A 19,464-nucleotide genomic window follows, 5' to 3' on the forward strand; every position below is an offset into this window, starting at 1 on the left:
CTGTAGGCCAGCCCTTTGTTCAGAGATAAAGACAAGCACCTTGATTCTGGAAGGAATGTGCCAATGCCACCCTGACACACCCATGCTGTCTGGGGCTAAGCACGGGCTTCTGGTAGTCTGTTCTCCTCCCACTAATCCACACTCATGGCCAGGTTTCTCAGCATCTTCATGTTTCAAGTGAGGGGAGGGCTTGAGGCCCCCTATCTGAACACTGAAGCTGAGAGCACTTGGTATCAAAGCCTGCTTGATTGTCATGACACAAAACACAAAACAGGGTAAGGGAAATAAACCCTGCACATAAGTAGCTATAAATAAAAGCCCCAAACTAGCGAAAGTTTCTAGATCTCCTTTTTATTTAAATGTTCCTCATTTATATGCAACCAATTCACAAAAGCCCACACACCAATCTGTAACGCACCTGGTATTGTGAGAAATTGCCAGTTTGGTGGCGTCGTGCTTTTTTCCCCACAATAAAAGCTGCACAATGTCATGTCCTCAGGGTACATCAGTCCCCTTCCCTCTTTCTTTCTGAACCCCCAAAAGATGTAGGTTTATAATATACACTCAACAAAATGGGCTGTTTATTCCCTGTCATTCTAGGAACGCCCATTCAGGAGCAGTTGAGAGAGCAGGTATGCCTAATAGCTCTCTCCGGCGAGCCCTCGTATCATACCTAAATCCGGTGTGGCTGGCTAAGGCTGCTGCTGCTGCTGCTAAGTCACTTCAGTCGTGTCCGACTCTGTGTGACCCCATAGACGGCAGCCCACCAGGCTCCCCTGTCCCTGGGATTCCCCAGGCAAGAACACAGGAGTGGGTTGCCATTGCCTTCTCCAATGTATGAAAGTGAAAAGTGAAAGTGAAGTCGCTCAGTCGCGTCCAACCCTTAGCGACCCCACGGACTGCAGCCTACCAGGCTCCTCCATCCATGGGATTTTCTAGGCAATAGTACTGGAGTGGCTTGCCATTGGGCAGCTATAACAAAATACCACAGCCCAGGTAGCTTAAACAACAGATACTTATTGTATCACTGGAGGCTTGAGGTCAAGGGCAAGGTGTCAGCAAGACTGGTTTCCTCAGAGGCCTCTCCCTCGACTTGTAGACAGTCATCTTCTCCCTGTGCCTGCACACCTTGCCTTCCCTCTGTGTGTATTTTGTGTCCAAATTTCCCCTTATAAAGACATTGGTCATACTAGACTAGGACCAACTCTAATGATCTCATTTTAAATTGGGTTTCTGTGGTGGCTCAAATGGTAAAGAATCTGCCTGCAATGCAGGAGACCCGGATTCAATCCCTGGATCAGGAAGATCCCCTGGAGTAGGAAATGGCAACCCACTCCAGTATTCTTGCCTCGATAACTTCATGGACAAAGAAACCTGGTGGGCTACAGTCCACGGGGTTGCAAAGAGTCAGACATGGCTGAGCGACTAACACTACCCTATTATACCTCCTTAAAGACCCTATCTCCAGTTACAGACACATTCTGAGGTGCTGGGGGTTGGGACTTACGAACCGGGCAAGGACACAACTCACTTCATAACCCTGGTTTTCCCCCACCGCCTCCAATTTCTTGTCTTCTTGCCAGCAAAATTGTTTTATTCCATCCTGACAGCCCCCCAATTCTTAACCCTTCCACCTTCAACTCCAAGAGGTCTACCTCAAATAACTTGAAGGGCTGAAACTTGAAGAAGCAGAAAGGGATCAAAGTAATTGTCATTTTCACCAAAACATGGAATCTAGTCCTGGTTTCCAGCACCACAGAGATAAGTGCTGGCTAACTGGGCTACTTCCGACGGGAGACTTGTGAAACTCAGGACTCAGTTACGAGAAAGGAAATCTATTTTTCCTGAGTCCACTGTACAGAACTTTCCGGGTGAATTGGGTGAGGGTCTGTGGCAAAGGAGAATGCATCGCTTATCACTTCTTGTTCAAAAGGAGCTGATGGCCTCTGTTCTAGGAAGGAATAAAGGGAGCTGATTCAGCTTATTGAGGGTAGAAATAGTTAGTGGACAGCTTGAGTGAAACTTAGCAATTCACCGGTTTTTCCTATCATCGACGGCAGAAAGTGTATCAGGACCGCAAAGTTAGACGCCACTGGAAAACCCAGGCTCTGTGGAAAAAACCGTCTCTTTGAAACTGAGAAGTGCCGGGGGAGCCTGATCAGATTGAAAATAAGCAGCTGCTTCGCATGCTTCTCCTAGAACAGATGCTGAGGGAACCGCCGTCGACAGGAAACCTCGATGGTATTGGTGCCACATCGGAGAACGTTCTCTGGAACGCTGGCCGTCAGCACGATTTCAGCAAATCCCATCCACGGAGGAAGGCGCTGGGGTTCCCATCACCCTTTGCTAGCGGTCCAGAGTGAAGCTTCTGCTTCTGCCTGTCCCAAGGGGTGTTTGCAGGCTGAGCTCATTTTCAGTGGTGCGAGGCTGGTAACCTTGTCATTAAGGAGCCACCTTTATGTCTGATTCACACACCTACTTAGATGCCTACGATTTATAGCATATAGATCATAGCGTTTTGAATGTACAATTGAACCCTTGAGCCAGGCTCGCCACCAGCAAATAGAACTTCCCAGAGGAGGTGAAGGGAGAGGTGTGCATGGTCTTGGAAGTTATCCTGTTTGCCTCAATGCCATTCTGGTGCTTTAAGAAATCACATTGTACACTCAATTCTACAGAGACTTAGAAAAGCCAAGTTAGAGATTTGATAAGGGAGAAAGGAATGGGGCTTTAGGACTTAAGAAACATACATATGTAAACACACACAGGTGTGTGCATGTGTGGATACTGACATATATATATATGTGTGTGTGTATATATATATATATATGTCTCCTTCAATGCAGGAGACATGGGTCTGATCCCTGGGTAGGGAAGAGCCTCTGGAGAAGGAAATGCCAACCCACTTCAATATTCTTGCCTGGAGAATCCCATGGACAAAGGAGCCTGGCGGGCCACAGTCCATGGGGTCTCGAGTCAGACATGACTTAGCGACTAAACCATCACCACCACCACCATATAAAATATATATTATATATAATCACATGCACACACATGCTTACATAAACATATACACAAACATATACCTATATTCATTTTAAAGATAGAACAAGAGGCAGCTTGAGAATAACTAACATGCCCCAGTTTGCCCATCTTGAAACTTCATTAGATGAATTTGTCAGGTTGACAAATGGCCCCCACTCAGGGCAGACCTGGCAGAAGACAAGCACAGGCAGGGCTCCTGCCTGCACCTCCTGTAAGCAACCTTGGAATGCAAGAAGCCTACACTGGGCAGCACCGGCGGACTAAACATACCGCCCAGCCCACCTCTCTGGGGACATGCTTCCTGCAGGCCCGGCCCTGCCTGGGGGAAGCGCGGGGGACTTCATCCGCCCCAGAGCTAATTACCAAGGACCCAGCCAGGCAGCTGCTGGGCCCCGGCTCTCGGTTTGTGAGAACCTTGCAAAGGCAGTGGTTCTAACTTCAGATCTTCTCTCCAAACTTTGATCTTCCAGCGCTGCTTGGCTTTAGGCAAAACATAAACTTGAGAGCTGCAACATGTTTTTCAAATTTTATTCCCCTGGCAGTTTTAGAATAAGGACAGGAATTATTTTCAAATGAGAATCTTTGACTGCATAACACAGGCTTCCAAAATTAAGCAGAAACACATGGTGGCTCTTATTATTAAATTTCCCTTGGAAAACAATGGTTTAAATTATGGGAGGGGGAAGCAGTTTGATAAAACTTTGAAATGTGAAGCCTAAAGTTTAAAATAAAATCAAAAAATAGCTCTAGCCTTTTTTTTTTTTCTAAGATCATCATGGAGTTTTTCCAGCCCTGCTATTATTATTCTGTATCTACCGATGGCTCAAAAATTGAATGCTTGGGGTTTAAAATATAAATGACAGTTTGTCAAGCCGAAAATCAGGTGCTAAAGGGGTTCCTGCAGTACAGAGAATAATTTGGGCTGCCCGATTAGAGCGTCTCCCCTGGAAGCATGCTTTTAAGAAAGTAAAGCTAGAGCTTAACTGTATTTCTTTCTGCACCTGATTCTGAGTCGTGTGGAGTGAGCAACAGAATCCTTCTGGCAAGGTGTGCTGTGCATTCCAAGCCTGCTTTTGGCTAATGGCATTCGGTGTGGCCTCAGCTAGGGCCACTGGCATCCTCTAGCATCAAAATAAACCAACACGTCGCTTTCTCCTCCTCCCCAAGCCATTCCCAGACGGGATTTGGGAAGAGGCTGTTCTCAGAGGCTGTACTATCTCAGACCTCTCAGGCACTACTCGATTCTCCCTTCCCTTCCAAGACAACATCAGTTGCTACCTTCTTGATGGAGCTTTTCCGATGACTTCATTCAAGCTTCCCCATGTCCCCTCTCAGCCCACAGCCTCATTGCTTGTATCACTCACTTGGAACTCACGATTTCCTGCTGGACGTGGTCAGTGATCTCAAAGCTGTGGCTTTTCCCTTCCCAGCTCCTTTCTAAAGCCTGCAGTGGTGGGAACCAGCTCTCTTCACCTTTGGCATCCCGCACTGGGCCTAGCTCAGTGCCCTGGGCCTGAGCCTGGGTTCCTGGGCCAGGGACCGCAGGGGACAGTCACAGAGCTCTGATCATAACAAGAACTTATCTTCTAGCATCACCCAGAGGACGCCCTGGGCAACAGACTCAAAGGGAAAAAAAGTAAAACCAAACTCCTTGCACTTCCTTCCCACTGCTGCCCTTAAAGAGGACCCGGTGGTGCCATTTGATGGAGGCTGGGCAGCCAGCTGGGCTCTCTGGGGAGATGGCAAATACCACTGTGACCACACAGCTAGACAGAAAAAAGGAAGGGAAGGTGAGGGAGCGGAGGTCCCCACTCTGATTCTGCAAATGACTTTTTTTTTTTTCACTTTTGTCAGTTCTCATAACTGATAGTTCGAGATCTACCTTATGGTTAAACTTCTCTGCTTAAAGGCATGATTTCCGCACAGTGTATTTTTGATCATAATGATATCTACCCCCGCATCACACACATGCAGCAACTTCCCATACCATCTCTGCAGAATTTTAAAACAGTATTAATACCAGTTGTAGGCAAACAAGAACATCATTCACAAAACTTTGTTTATGTAACTGAACTCCAGTTTGGAATGATTTCCTTTTCAGTTATAAGAAACGTCTCTTCCTTTTTCAAACAGCCAGCCTAATAGGCTCATTCAACATTTCGGGTAGGAATTTCACTGCCTGGATTAGGAGAAGACACCACGGGTGCAGAGGGAGAACGTTTCCCGGGTGTCATGAGTGATTTAAGGTCTGGCCCCTCAAAGCATGGTCTCAGTGTCATCGCCTGGGAGTTGGTTAGAAAAGTGGCATATCAGTTTCTAGTCCAGACCCTCTGAATCAGAATCTCTGCTTTTATTTTTTATTTTTATTTTCCCCTTGTTTAATTTTTTTTTAATTTGGAGTATAATTGCTTAACAATGCTGGGTTAGTTTCTGCTGTACAACAACATGAATCAGCTACGAAAGTACATGTATCTGCTCCCTCTTGGATCTTCCCCTCATCTCCCACACATCTCGGTCATCACAGAACAATGAGCTGAGCTCCCTGTGCTATACAGCAGCTTCCCAAGAATCTCCACTTTTAACATGATTCCCAGACACATGTTAATACATGTATCTGTATACATGTATACACATGTTAGTACTGATTATAAGCATCCTCTACACACTCTTTTGCAACTGAAAAGTTTTTTCCCCATCAATCTGTCATTTCTGCCAAGAATGGTCATTGTAGAGATTTATAAGATGGAGGTTTACCCATGTTGTTTTTTTTTGCCTTTAAGTGGCAAATTCACCCAAGAGAAATAATTTATTAAGGCAAATCAGCTCCTAGGACTGAGATGCCCAAGTGGGCTCAGTTTCTCTTTTCAGTGGTGAAAGTACCTTTGCAAGTGATTGAAAGAAGGAGCGACTGCTTTGCACCCTCTAGGACAGGCACAGGGGAGTCCCTAGGTACCCAGATGTGGTCCGGGAGGGCTTCTCATCTGCCCCAGGCTGTGTGGATCCAGACGTGGGAAGCAGAATCCCCACAGTGGTGGACTTTCCATAGTAATAAAATAATGCTTCCTTGGTGGCTCAAATAGTAAAAAATCTGCCCACAATGCAGGAGACCTGGGTTTAATCGCTAAGTCAGGAAAAGCCCCTGGAGAAGGGAATGGCTACCACCTCCAGTATCCTTGCCTAGAGAATTCCATGGACAGAGGAGCCTGGTGGGCTACAGTCCATGGGATTGCAGAGAGTTGGACATGACTGAATGATTAACACTTTCAGCCTTCCCAAATTGGCAACCAAATCCAGGAGGGACTGAGAGTCAGACAAGAGAGCCAGGGAGCCAGTGAGGATGAAAGGACGAGAGAGCAGCTTGAAATGGTCATGTCGGGGAGTGACCGGGTCAAGGCCAGAGATGCTGGCCTGTGTGCGGCTCCCCTCTGGGCCTGTCTATGGAGGCGAGGGCTTGCGGAAACGGAATCGATCTGAATGGCCAGGAACAAGTGTTCTCAGCGTCCCTCCAGCTCTGGCATGTGTGCAGGCCACAGTCACACTAACAGTGATTCCCTACCCCACTCACCCCTGCCAGTGTGGCTCTGCAGCCCATGACCCTGTGACTGTGATGTGCTCCTCCTACCATCTGAGATGTTTCTGGAAGACCCCAGGCGCGATCTCAAGCCTCCTGAGGAGTCAGACTTCTTCCTCCTCCACTCCGGGGCCACATCCCATGCAGGGATGCTCTTGTCCCTGTGATCCAGGAACAACTGACCACTAAGAAGTAGGTTAGAAGCTACTTGAAGATGACGGGAAATGTCCACCCCACCCCATGTGTTGCTGTGTGTCCGAGACCATTCAGGTTGCCATACGGGAATTCCACAGGGCTGAGTGGTGAATCAACAACAGAAACGTATTCCTCATGATCCTGGAAGCCAGAAACCCAAAATGAAGGTAGAGCAACTTCAGCGTCTGATGACAGGCTGCTTTCTGGTTCTCTATGTCCTCAGAAATGGAAGGGGCACAAGAGTTCTTCAGGTCCCTTCTGTAAGTGTGGGGTCACTGATCCATTCCTGAAGGCCCCACCCTCATGACCGCATCACCTCCCAAAGCCCCACCTCCTTACACCTCCACAGTGAGTTTAGGTTTCAATAGGTGAAATTGGGAGGAACCCAAGCATTCAGCCCATCATACTCTTCAAAAGAGATCCCTGAGCTGAACTGTGGATCACAAGGGCTATGGAGCTCAGAGAGATCTCCCTCATTCCCTTCAGACCCCCACCTGCCCTCCATGGAGTCCGTGTCAAGTTCTCTGAAAGACCAACCCATGGTGTCTATGTAATTTGGTTTCTGTGTCTTTCCTTCCTACCCTGCCAAGTCACCAGACCTGCCAGATAGGAACGAGAATAGCATAGGGATGAGCAAGACAGACGCGAAGTGGAGACGGAGGGGCGGACTGGGGAGAAGAGGACTCCTGACACGGCCAGTGCTCAGCGCTCACCACTGCAGTACTCGGCAACAGTCCATTAGCTTGTTAATTAACCAAGGGAAATAAATAAAATAAACTGCAAGAGACCCACAGAGAGGCCGCAGCCTGGGGGAACGGCAGCGGGTCCACTCACTTCTGCTCGTTTGCTCATTTATTCAGTACCTAGAACAAAATCTGGGCGGAGCAGGCAATAGATTTTCACAAATGAGTAACCAAATGAATGAACTTAGCAAAGACAGGCTGAGGGCTTGGATGTTCGAGGGCTTGGGCTAGACTACAGAATGTAGCAGTGGGTCAGTCAGTCCCAGCCCTGACGGAGGATCCAGGGAAACAGAGGATACCCACACTCGTGCCTGAGAAACAATACAAGAGAAGAATCAGGGGGAGCCACAGAAGCACCCCAGGAGGACCCCCACGCTGGTGGCCCTGCAGAGTTGGTGGTGGGTAATACACACCCAAAGGGATCCAACCAGTCCATCCCAAAGGAAATCAACCCTGAATATTCATTGGAAGGACTGATGCTGAAGCTGAAACTCCAATACTTTGGCCACATGATCTGAAGAGCCGACTCATTGGAAAAGACCTTGATGCTGGGAAAGATTGAAGGCAGGAGGAGAAGGGGACGGCAGAGGATGAGATGGTTGGATGGCATTACCAACTCAGTAGGCAAGAGTTTGATCAAAATCTGGGAGTTGGTGATAGACAGGGAGGCCTGGCCTGCTGCAGTCCATGGGGTCGCAAAGAGTCGGACACAACTGAGCAACTCAGCAATATACAGCCAAGGGCGCCGATACTCAGTCACAGGGGTTTGGGGTGCCTGCTAAGGGAGTAACTCTTTTGGCCTCTTAAGGCGTCTCCCTGGGGGCAATGGCTATAAATCTCCTGTCACAACTGGGTCTCCAGCCAAGGCTGGATTTCCTCTAGTCGGGGGATCGCTCATGTCCACTGCCAAGAGCTGACAGTCGTTAATCCACAGGGCGGACAAAAGAAATATGGTGCTGCTGTGCTCACGGAAAGGGTGGGAGCGGAGGAAGGGACAGAGAGCAGGTTGTGGCCATCCAGATACGACGGACCTTCACATCTCAAACGCGGAGCGGAAGCAACAGGCAGAGTAAAAGGGGGAAGACGGCAGTGTATGGAGAAAGCCTTCCTGCTGGAGAATAAGAGGTGGGCCGAAGCAGCTCTGATAACAAAACCGGGGGAATGAGGCCGTTATCCGCCAGAGCGTGCTGCTTCCGGGAAAACCTGGAGAAACATCGAGGTCGGTTTAGACAGGGAGTTAAGACTAGGCTGGGATGAGACGCCACTGGGTCATGGAAGAAAACTTCAAGGCACTACTCATTCAGTTTCAAGCCTCTATTGCAGCTCGGCTCTGAGCTGGAGGGAATTGTGTTGTGGTAGATGTTTATGTGTGAATGCAAGCCGGTACATATGCTATAGACACAAAATTCTTTCATGTTTGGGGAAAATTTTTAAAAAAGGTTCCTATTCTTGTATACTCTTTCATCCTAAACCGGAGGCGCTTAAGAAGAAGTCAGTCTCGGCCAGACCTGGTGTGAGCTAACACTGTGATTGGAGTGGGGGTGTATGCACGTGTGTGTTTGGCCTGGCCAAGGCAAATGGACATCTCTGCCACGACAGGAGAATGGACAAGGTTTTCCATAAACGGCCAGCAGGGATCTGACGAAGTCTTTGCAACATTCAGTGTGCTGTGGGTCACATTCGGGGGAGCGTTGTTCCCCAGGCTCCACTACTCCTTTCTTCCTGACTGATTCTCACCTGCCCCACAGGCCACATCCATCATGGTTTTCCTTAGGTCTAGTTTCAGCTCCATAAACTGGATCAGATGGTGGGAGCGGGGTGAGTGGGGAGCGGAATCAGGCATCCAGATCCCCAGCCCTGCTTCCCAAGTGTGCTCTTGTCACCAAATTGCAAACATCCAAACGTGAGAGAGAAAATCCAGCCCGACTTAGGCCATTTGGAATGTGGGCACTTGGGGGCAGATAAACACCTTAAAGGTCTCCCCTATGAGATGTGCAGCTTTGAAGTCAGAAATCAATGGCCAGCTTTTCAAAGGATAGGGTAACAGGTGTGCTCAGGTGAGCCCCAGACAGCTGGGTCTGGGAAAGCAAGTGCTGGTGCAGGTGCGGTGGCTGCTCCAGCCATATGTCCTGGGCAGACCCGGGGTACAGAAGGAAGGATGAAACTGTGAATCAGAGGAGACAGGCCCATTCAGCCGTCCGTGCCTCATTTGTCTCCAGGGACGCAGAGCAAATCCACAAGTCAAGAACAAGAACATAGCAGATGGGACTTAGAGGAACCTGCTTCCTGCTCCAAAACGTCCAGATAGGAGTAAATTGCAAAGAATTTTTGGCCACAGAGCTAAGCTCAAAACCAAGAGACTGAAACTGCCAGGACACATGAAAGGGAATCTCGTGAATACTAGCAGTGATGAAATAGAGAGGGCTCTAGATAATACCATCAGAGGAGCCATGCCTTAGACTCTCAAGGCACCTTGCTGACCTCCAAATGCTGCAAGGCCTTGGATTTTGGTCCTGCCCTGGTTTCCTTCTTATCCATACTCTGAGTAACTCCACTTAGCCCCATGTTTTTATATACCATTGATACATCAGATCAGATCAGATCAGATCAGTCGCTCAGTCGTGTCCGACTCTCTGCGACCCCATGAATCACAGCACGCCAGGCCTCCCTGTCCATCACCAACTCCCGGAGCTCACTCAAACTCATGTCCACAGAGTCGGTGATGCCATCCAGCCATCTCATTCTCCGTCGTCCCCTTCTCCTCCCGCCCCCAACCTTTCCCAGCATCAGAGTCTTTTCCAGTGAGTCAACTCGTTGCATGAGGTGGCCAAAGTATTGCAGCTTCAGCTTTAGCATCAGTCCCTCCAATGAACATCCAGGACTGATCTCCTCTAAAATGGACTGGTTGGATCTCCCTGCAGTATAAGGGACTCTCAAGAGTCTTCTCCAACACCACAGTTCAAAAGCATCGATTCTTCGGCGATCAGCCTTCTTCACAGTCCAACTCTCACATCCATACATGACCATTGCCTTGACTAGACGGACCTTGGTTGGTAAAGTAATGTCTCTGCTTTTTAATATACTATCAAGGTTGGTCATAACTTTCCTTCCAAGGAGCAAGTGTCTTTTAATTTCATGGCTGCAATCAGCATCTGCAGTGATTTTGGAGCCCAAAAAAATAAAGTCTGACACTGTTTCCACTGTTTTTCCATCTATTTCCCATGAAGTGATGGGACCAGATGCCATGATCTTTGTTTTCTGAATGTTGAGCTTCAAGCCAACCTTTTCACTCTCCTCTTTCACTTTCATCAAGAGGCTTTTGAGGTCCTCTTCACTTTCTGCCATAAGAGTGGTGTCATCTGCATATCTGAGGTTATTGATATTTCTCCCGGCAATCTTGATTCCAGCTTGTGCTTCTTCCAGCCCAGCGTTCCTCATGATGTACTCTGCATAGAAGTTAAATAAGCAGGGTGACAATATACAACCTTGACGTACACCTTTTCCTATTTGGAACCAGTCTGTTGTTCCATCAATGGCTCCCAATTCTAAATCCCGCCCCACCTAAGCTCCAGACTCAAAATCCAACAGCCTGCCCACCCTCCTGATGTTTAATGGAGTTCCCAAAGTTCATATATCAAAACTTGAGCTCCTAGTTTCCCTCTATACTCCCAGATTACACAATGCTTTCCTTGTTCTTCCCCATCTCAGGAAGTCAGCCTATCATTTACGTATGTGCTCTGGCCAAAACTTTGGATTCATTTTTTATTCCTTCCTTCCGTTCTCTCACACCCCACTGCCGATCCGTCCGCTCTGCCTTCAGAACACACTCCATTCCTAGTCTCATTGTGTCCACTGCTACCATCCTTGTCCAGGGGACCACCCTCCCTCATCTCAATAACTGGCGTGTCCTCCAGCTCATCAACCTGATCCCACTATTTCCACCTCTGTGTCTGTCTCCACACAGAAGCCCAAGTGATTTTTCAAAATGTAAGTTTCAATCTAAATGTCCATTGACAGGAGAATGGATAAAAATTTTATATATATATATATATATATATGTTGCTGCTGCTGCTGCTAAGTCGCTTCAGTTGTGTCCGACTCTGTGCAACCCCACAGACGGCAGCCGACCAGGCTCCCCGTCCCTGGGGTTCTAGCCATAAAAAAGAATGAAATATTGTCATTGTCAGCAATATGGATAGACCTAGAGATTATTATACTAAGGGAAGTAAGTCAGACAGAGAAAGACAAATACCATGTGATATCACTTATATGCAGAACTTAAAAAAAATTATACAAATGAACTAATTACAAGACAGAAACAAACTTTACAGACACAGAAAACAAACTTATGGTTGCCAAAGGGAAAGGAGGATGAACTGGAAATTTAGGATTAACAGATGCTACTGTATATAAAATAGAGGACTTACTATATGGCACAGAGAATTATATTCAGTATAATAACCTATAAGATAGGTTATAATGGTTATACTTTTCCATTGATAACAGAAAAAAGATCAAAAAAAGAAAATATATGTATGTACAACTGAATCACTCCAATTATTTTTAATATTATTTAAATTATTATTAATAAATGATATTTTAATAACAATGTAATTATTATACATTAATAATAATATTATTATTATTACATTATTTTTAACAAGTGATTTTTAAAAATAGCCTTCTCTCGTGATCAAAAACTCCCATTGGCGTTTCATTGCCCTTAAAACTAAGCCTCAAAGTCTTCTCAAGGCCTATAAGCAGCCTGACCTTCATTTCCCACCCCAGGCCTGTCTCCTCCCATCTCCCTCATGCTCATTCCAGCCACACTAGCTTCCTGGCTGTTCTCTAAAGCCTACCACTTTTTTCCCTCCTCAGCATCTTTATATTTGTGGTTCTGTCCACCCGGACAGCTCGTCCCCAGACCTTTCACATCACTCACTTCACTGAATTCTAAACTCTGTAATCACGTGTTACTTCTGGAGGGGAGCCTCCCTTGATCACAGATTCTCAAGGGGATTGGCTACCACCCAGGTCCTGCATCATCCCTCTTCCCTTGTCTTGTCCAACTTCAAAGCACTTGTGCTGGATATTTATGATGCTTTGTTTTTCCCAGTCTTTTGCTTGTTTGGGGAAACTTTAGGACTGCAAGGAGATCCAACCAGTCCATTCTGAAGGAGATCAATTCTGGGTGTTCATTGGAAGGACTGATGCTAAAGCTGAAACTGCAATACTTTGGCCACCTCATGCGACGAGCTGACTCACTGGAAAAGACTCTGATGCTGGAAGGGATTGGGGGCGGGAGGAGACGGGGACGACAGAGAATGAGATGGATGGATGACATCACCGACTCGATGGACATGAATTTGAGTGAACTCCGGGAGTTGGTGATGGACAGGGAGGCCTGGTGTGCTGTGATTCATGGGGTCACAAAGAGTCGGACACGACTGAGCGACTGAACTGAACTGAACTGAAGTGAAGGCAGAAACTAGTGGGTTTAATAGCATCCCCCTAAAATCTATGTTCACCCAGAGCCTCAGAATCTGAACTTAGTTGCTTTTTGCAGCTTTAGTCAGCCAAAGATGTCAAAATGAAACCATCTTGTATTTAGAATGGGTCCTAAATCTACAAAATCTCCTGGACTACAATTCTTAAAATGAAAGGGAGGAGATTTGGACACAGATATACAGATGTCAGGGGAGAGGCCGGGCAAGACTGGAGGCAGAAATTGGAGTTGTGTAGACACGGGCTAGCTTCCCAGATAGTTCAGTGGTAAAGAATCCGCCTGCCAATGCAGGAGATGTGGGTCTGATCCCTGGATCGGGAAGATCCCCTGAAGGAGGAAATGGCAACCCACACCAGTATTCTTGCCTGGGAAATCCCATGGACACAGGAGCCTGGAGGGCTCCAGTCCATGGCGCCACCAAGAGTCAGACCCGACAAAGCGACTGAGTATGACCACAGGCCGGGGAAGCCAAGTATTGCCAGGAACCGCCAGAGACGAAGATGATATAGGGAAGAATTCTTTCCTAGAGGCTTCAGAGGGAACATGGCTCTGTCAACACCTTGATTTGGGACTTCTAGCCTCCTGACTGTGAGCCATGAAAGCAAGCAAGTTTGCAGCAATTTGTTACAGCGGCCTTCAGAAGCTAATCCTGCCAGAAAACTCATTTCCCTAGACGCCTGGTAATCAGAACATAGGCAGGACACCTAGACCCCCTCTGATTGGATACACGGACATGAGATATCCACCGCAGGGCTAAGCACCCCAAGGGAGGCCACCCCCACCTGTTCATATCTACCCTGCCCATGCCCCAGACATCAAGGAACAGGAAATAAGCCATCCCCCTGTGTCTCTCCAAATCCCTGACCCCCGGAATCTATAAGCATAACAAAATGACTGGTGCTTGACACCAGAAAATTGGGGTGATTGGTTGCACAGCAGTAGTAACTATAACAAAAAAACAAAATAATTCTCCTCTGACGGTGGGGCTTGTGGGAGATGGAAGGTAGAGATGTATGGACTTATGCCTTCATCAGAAAATAGTAGGTTTGTTTGAATGGTTGAATCTCATATTTCCCAGAGTCACATCAGAGACCCAGAAACCTGAGGTCCCTCAAGGTACATGAAAATGCCCTGGAATCCTAAAATTTTTTTAAATCTAGTTCAAAAATCTTGGTAAATTATACATGAAAGAATCCTCAGTCTCCTTGCCTTGATAGTGATGAACAGCAAACATCCACATCGCACCAGGCTTTTCCACTGACATAGTTTCATGGAATCACCCAGGACCTCGGAAAAGCAGGCATTATTATCTTACAAATGAATCCTGGAGACTATAGAAACTTCAACTCAGGTTCTGAACCCTAAAGCAACTTGAAGTCCCAAGTTCTGACAATCCATCTCCCAGAGTTGTCTCTAAATAATAGCTATGCTGAGTAAAACACCAAGGGATCTCAACCATCCGCTTTCATGATATTTTAAGGCTACTGCCAAGAGCATTGTTGTCACAGAGGCAGCTTGGGGTAGTTACCCATGTGGGATAGAACTGTCAGGGTGACTGCGAAGCCCATGATTGGAAGTTCAGAGCAACAGGTCATGAATTCTCTTTATAAGAGAAAAGGCCAAGCAAAGAGTCATTTAACAGCCGTCCGGCAACTCCACCCAGCAGCCTGGGGTGAGCTGATACTGAATTTCATGCTTTGGGGCAGAATTGCATACCAAAAAAATATCCTCTGATGTGTTCGTGTGCAATTGGATAGAACTAAGAATTTGTTCAGATGTAAATTCAATGACCTCTAAGCTGATAACTAGGGCTTCGCAGGGGGCTCAGTAGTAAAGAACAGTCCTGCCAATACAGGAGACTTGGGTTCTATTCCTGGGTGGGGAAGACTCCTGGAGACGGAAATGGCAACCCATCCCACAGACAGAGGAGCCTGATGGGCTACAGTCTCTGCAGTCTCAAAGAGTTGGATCCAACTGAGTGACTAAACAACAAAGCTGATATACTATAAAGGATGTTAATCAGGTAGCCTCAATAAAAGCTGAGAGGACACCCAAAGGATGCTAAGCACGGCCAGGAGCTTGCTGATATCACTGCAGTGAAAGCAAAGGGTGGCCTTTCTGGCTGGTGTGATTCATGTCTACAAAGAATCATCCTCTTTCTCAACTACAGTCCTACCCTTTTTGAACTATAAGCAAAAGATCATTTAAGCCAAAATACAGACGAATCTAAAGAAACTTCTCTGTGACAGGTTAACTCATAGGTTTGGAGAGCTCAGTCTTTAAAATAGAGACCCGAGTCTCTACCATGTACCAGTTTCATGGCCTTGACCCATAGCCAGATAATTCCACTCCCAGTTTGGGGGAGAAAGGATACATATATACGTATGGCTGAGTCGCTTTGCTGGGCACCTGAAACTATCACAGCACTGTTAATCACCTGTACTCCAATATAAAACAAAACAATTACTTTAAAAAGGATAATTCCACCCCCTGTACCTCAGTTTGTTTCCTTGACTCTAAAATGAAGATGCTAATGGTTTTCAGCTCATATTAACATTGCAAGGAATAACAGCGACAAAAAAATGGATGCAGAGTACTGGTTTAGAATAAATACTCAATTACATGCAACTATTATTGGTCTTTCCCAGGCCAGGAAAACAAATTCTGCCTGATCCAGGATTAAAATTCAGTTGTCAGGACTCTCTGGCTGATCCTCACACCATGACACTCCATCAAAAAGCAGGGTATCTTCCCTCCTGAATCTGTCTATGTTCCAAACATGTGGGATACTGACCAGCACCTCATAAGTTGAGTAAAATATAAACAACTTCAATATAGCTCCATCATTTTTTGCGAAGAAATCAAGTTCAGCAAGCTCTCCCATAACCCCTGTGTTGAATCCACAAAACTGTAGGCAGCTTCCTTTGGGACCAGCATTTTCTGGCTAATTAAGATGAATGTTGTATCGATGAAAGATTATTTTTAAATGGCACTGATAGTGTTTAGACATTGTCATAACATCAGCCGGTGGATCACTAATTTGCAAATTTTGCTGAAGATCTTGCCAATTAAAACCCCTTCTAGACACTCTCAAACACACTGACAGTGACAGCTGATAGACCACATGGTAAAGACATGATCACATTAAAATCACACAAGACTGTTCTCCCTGGAAAGGCTGAGGGAACGAGACGGGGGCATGTCCCCGAAGCGGGCCACTGAGCCGAGCCAGCCAGACGGTCGGAAGAGAAAAGCAAATCTTTGGGCTTTATTTTACCCTCACCGTTTTCCAAAACAAACAGTGGAGCTTCGCAAAAAGTCTGCGGGAAAGTATCATCCTGCAAAATCGTTCCTGTGTCTCTCTCTGTGAGACAAGCCAAGAGCAGTGAATCTCTGGGCCGAGCTGAAATTCACTAAGACACAAGCCAACCTACCCGGGTTGGTGGGCATTAGCTTGGGGTCCTATGGGGACCGTTTACACTGCTCCAGGGGTGCCCAAAGGGGCAACAGTAGTCATCAGACTGTCTCTGGGAAGTTGCCCCAATTAACAACTACAGCGAATTCCTGTAAAAGTCAGTTTGACAAGCTCTGCCCAGCAGTGGGTCACTGGGGGAAATCGTCCAGATTTGGAAATTAAGGTACTATGCCAAGGCATGTATTTAAAAGGCTAGATTTCACACACGTAGCTCTAGTAGCTAACATTTCTTGAGCACCTACCATGTGCATTACATTATTCATTCCTTATAGCAGTCCTCGAAGATCGGTGCTGGTATAATCCCCAGAAGACAGATGACGAAATTCAGGCTCAGAGACGCTGTAGATCTCCTTCTTACACACACAGTTGCCAAGCAGTAGAACTGGGATATAATGTCAGTCCCATGGGCTCCAGGACTGTGATGGTAAAATTCCATAGTGGATCTGGTCTTATTCTGCAGATTTGTGATTTACTCATACACTGGTCTATAAGAGATTGGGTTGTTTGTTTTTCTCCTGATGTCCATGTGCAATATTTCTCTATTCAATGAGGTAATCAGGAATATATCAAATTATATAAGTATAACCGCACATACAGTTACTGTACATAGACCTTTTACATAGAAACAGTGTGTACTAAAGCTTCACATATACAGATTCACATTGACATATATACACCAGGCTTCCCATATGGCTCAGTGGTAAAGAATCCACCTGCTTGTGCAAGAGACCTGGGTTCAAACCCTGGGTCGGGAAGACCCCCTGGAGAAGGAAATGGCAACCCACTCCAGCATTCTTGCTTAGAAAATCCCATGGACAGAGGAGCCTGGTGGGCTATAGCCCGTGGGATCACAAAGAGTTTAAGAATACAGATTCACACTGACATATACACATGACCGTGTGTAAAGCAGATAGCTAGTGGGAAGTTGTTATATAATATAGGGAGCCGAGCCTTGTACTTTGTGACAACCTAAACCAGTGGGTGGGTGGGAGGTGGGAGGGAGGCTCCAGAAGGAGGGGGTATATGCATATTTATGGCTGATTTGCGTTGTTATATAGCAGAAACCAACACAACATTGTAAAGCAATTTGTCTCCAATTTTAAAAAATCATTTAGTGAGGGAAAAATAGAATACAGATTCAAAATATGCAAGTATTCATGGAAGACATGAAATCAAATGAGCTTATTAGACAACCTGATAAGTAAATAAGCTGGTACTGTTCTTACAATAATTGTGGTTATATAATATGTTACCCTAAAATTTAGTGGCGTTAAAAAAAACCTGATTCAATGGACGTGAGTTTGAGCAAACTCTGGGAGACAGTGAAGGATAGGGAAGCCTGGCATGCTGCAGTCCATGGGGTTGCAAGGAGTCAGACACGACTTGGTGACTGAACAGCAGCAACAAAAAAAAAATCATTAAGTCCACAGTTTCTGAGGATGAGGTATTAGACAGAATAAGGTGGGAACAATTTGTCCTTGATCCATGATGTCTGGGTCTTCTGCTGGAAGACTTGAGACTAACAGCCAGTCACCAGAAAGCTCCATCACTCACATGTTTGGGGGTCGATGCTGAGAGTTAAGGGCCTCAGTTCCTGTCCAGGTGGACACCTCTGTGAGGTCTCTCCACGTGGATTCTCTCATAGCACGGGCACTGGGTTCTAAGGGCACACACCTTAAGAGACAGAAAACCAAGTGGAAGCTGTGTCGCTTTTTTGGACCCAGCCTTGGAAGTCTCACAGACTTATTTCTATTCATCAGAAGCCAGTTGCTAAAGCCAGTAACTTTCATAGAAGGGGAATCAGACTCCGTCTCTTCCTGGGAGGAATGTCAAAGTTCTGGGGAGGGGCTTCCCTGGTGGCTCAGTGGTAGAGTCTGCCTGCCAATGCAGGAGACACGGGTGTGATCCCTGATCCAGAAGATTCCACAAGCCACAAAGCAACTAAGTCTGTGCACCACAGCTGTTGAGCCTGTCCTCTAGAGCCCGGGCGCCGCAACAACTGAGCCCACGTGCCCCCAAATCCTGAAACCTGTGCACCCTAGAGCCCGTGCTCGGCATCAAGAGGCCATCGCAGTGAGAGGCCTGCCACCACAACTAGAGCGTGGCCTGCACAGCCACGAAGATCCCGCGCAATGGAAAAATATATACAATTATTTTAAAAGAAGGTCTGGGGGAAAAAATTGGATCGGAAATATTATTATGGCCATTTTTGAAAAGTGAAGTATTTACCTATATTTCTTGTATTTATTAATGAGAGAACGAATTTCCTATACATAAAATATATGTTCAGATTGGAAGCATCCATTTACCTATAAACATTCTCATCTATTCTCCAAAGCAAACTTATGGACAACATATTAATTATAAACCATTAAAATATCTTTATATTCATATTTTACATATGTTGTAAAAAGTAAACCCTCAAAGCATGCTACCTGAAATATTTGGCTGAAGAACCATATATTTGGTTCGAAGGCAATAAAATTACATTTGTCTTTAAATATTACACAGCAAAATATTTTAGAAATTTAAATCAACTTTTTCCTCTCTAAGAGTTGATGTGGTTTTATTGTATGTGTGTAAAGACCTTGGACTCTAAAGACCACTGGGGATCAAATTGTTCCTTTCACTGTCCCTGGATAAGTAAGACTAGGTCTAAATCATCCTGAAGTCTTTACTGTTTTATCTATTAATATCTCAAGTAGAAGAACAATATGACCTAATACTTCCCACTAGACCAAGAGACAGGCAGGGTGCATTCTGTGGTTTCAAAACATTTGGGGTTTTTCCAGAGATCTTTCTGTTATTGATTTCTAATTTAATTCCATCATGGTCAGAGAACACACTTTGAATGACTTGAACACTTTTTAAAATTTGCTTTATAGCTCAGAATATGATACATGTTCTATGCACACTTGAGAATTGCATT

This window comes from Moschus berezovskii, chromosome 28 (assembly GCF_049115385.1).
Source record: "Moschus berezovskii isolate FMDL1 chromosome 28, NW_MosBer_1.0, whole genome shotgun sequence".
NCBI lineage: Eukaryota > Metazoa > Chordata > Mammalia > Artiodactyla > Moschidae > Moschus > Moschus berezovskii.